This window comes from Anneissia japonica, unplaced genomic scaffold (assembly GCF_011630105.1).
Source record: "Anneissia japonica isolate Jap-2015-1 unplaced genomic scaffold, ASM1163010v1 scaffold573_len2283161_cov171, whole genome shotgun sequence".
In the NCBI taxonomy this organism is placed as follows: domain Eukaryota; kingdom Metazoa; phylum Echinodermata; class Crinoidea; order Comatulida; family Comatulidae; genus Anneissia; species Anneissia japonica.
Window position 1 is genome coordinate 841642 of NW_022719802.1, and position 2659 is coordinate 844300.

The window sequence follows — 2659 nt, forward strand, 5'->3', positions numbered from 1 at the left end:
GCGTGCAATTTCGAAATTTGAACTTTCACACGCAAATTATGAAGAAGTTTTTATAGCCGGAGACTTCAACGTTGACTGGCCTAGTACTCCTCATCAGCTTACCGATACTATGGAACTATAAGGATTGGTTCAGATTGTTTGATAAAATACAAGACTGTCCAATAACTTACAAGGTGGAACAACTATTGACCTTGTCTTTACCAACAGGAAAAATCTAGTTTTTAATGTTGAAAATCCTGTGAACAGTGATCATCTTGCTGTATCTTTTCGCTTTCAAGCTGTACGTCCACCACTGAATAAATCATTAATACAGTCGTACCTAAGGTTGAACGAAGGTGATTTTGCACATTTAAACCATTTGCTTCATCTTATTCCATGTACATTATTCATTGACAATAATGACATTCATGCATCGTGGGAAAGTTTCACTGATATATTGCAGCAATTCGGGATAGCATTCCATCTATAACGCGTCGCTCAAGGAAATCTGACAGTCCTTGGGTTACAAAAGAAATCAAACGACTCATAGAGAAAAAACATAAAGCAAGGGCTACAAAAAACTTTATTAGATTGGTCCTTATACAAAATTGCTAGAAATAAAGTGAAATATGAGATAAAGAAATCATATACCATATTTTTGAATAAAATGTTTAGTTCACCTGATAATAAGAAAACATTCTGGGCGTTTGTAAAATCTAAAAGTTCATCAGCTTCTCCCACTACTTTTAGTAATATTAATAATGATGTTTTTTCATCCACTTACGACATAAGTAATGAATTTAATAGTTATTTTATTTCTGTGTTCAATTTATCTTACCCTCTTCCTCCTTCTCCCCCTCCTTGTGATATTCCTATTCCTGAAATGACTAATGTTTTCTTTGATTCTAATGATATTTCTTCCTCTATGAAAATTAATAAGCCTCCCGGACCTGATAATTTTTCTCCTGAGCTTATACAACTGAATTCTCCTTCTCCTAATTCTTTTTGGCTTCTCTACCGTAAGTCAATTGATAGTGGCCAACTTCCAGGTGCCTGGAAATAATCAAATATCGTCTCCGTACATAAGGCGTAAATCCAAAATTTGTGATTTGTGCTCTAATGTTATTAGAGAGAATACAGCGCAGTCACGAGGGGTATATTAAGGGTTAGGAGAGGCGAACTGTCTTATGTCAAACAATTAAATCAGCTTGGCTGGCTAACCCTTGACGACAGGCGTAAGGACATTCTTACCACTTTTGTTTTTAAATGTTTTTACCGCTATGCTAATTGCGACACCATTAAAACACAACTCGTTATTAACCCAGACACACTGACTATCTTTCATTTAAACATCCATTTTCTCGCACTATTGCTTTGAAAAATACCCCTTTTGGACATCATTACCAATCACGATAAAAGACTTTATACTTATCATACCTTCAAACAATTTATTTTGAAGTTTAAACAATAATCTATTGTACGTTTTTTGGTTCAACATAAAAGCAATAATTCTAGTAAAAGATTTTATCAGTCAACAGTCGATTTAAATGATTTTTTGGCATGTTATTGTATATAAAACACCACATTCAATTTATGATTACTTCATGCCTATTACTCATTCATACAATACTAGATTAAATACAAGTGTTAATTTTGCCCTGCCCAAAGCCCGTATTGATTTATGCAAATATAGAATTTCATTTGTTGGTGCAAAATTATGGAATGGTCTTAGTCCTTCTATTAAAAATATTATTTGTAGAAAACGATTTGTTTCAGAAGTAAAAAACAATATTTATTTGATATGTATATTTAAATTTTGGTTATATTATTTTTATTATGTTTTATATTTATGTATAATTTTTAATCATGTTGTACGTCCGTCCATATTCAACAGATTGTAGTATCCTTGATTTAAATTCCTTGATATTATTTTATCTAGAAGGTGTTAAGCATTTGATTAGTTACTTTTGTTAACTAAACCTTACCACCTTTTGTCAATTATTATATAACTACAACTATTCTTGACGTTGAATACTATAGATTAACTTTTAAATTTTATGTGTTTTTGTACTCTGTATTTAAAGGGACAACTGGCCTCTGGGCCATAGACTTGTTTCTTTAGCTGTCCCTTACCATGTTTCTTGGTGAATAAATAAAATAAATAAAATAAATATCTGGTGTCATTGTAAGGCTGCAGTTACTGTAGCCCCTGCCTTACTGCTCGTCCACTCGGCAGGTCATGGTCGACATGCAGAGCTGTACAGGCAGAGGGAGCTAAGAGAAAAATAAAAAAGACACGAAATATTGACAGCATTCAACTTTAATTATCAAATAAATAATAGAATGCCTTGTATTTAAAGCTAACTTGCTGGTTGATTCACTAGTAGAGGTGGTAAGAATATGGCTTTTAAACGTTGGGCTAAACTTGCAATATCTGGGTCTTGATGTTCGAATCGTATTACTTCTTGTGTGAATTTTATAGTACCTATTATATAAAGAATTCAAAATATAAGTTTATAATCAAATTTAAAGTAAAACAATAGATGGTCGTCGTCTAATGAATCAACAGATTATCGCAACCAAAACCACCATCTATCCACCTTCATCACCTAACCATAGAGTAAACATTCTTTACCTTCTCCATCAGCTGTGAATCCATACTTCTGAATAACTTGCTGCT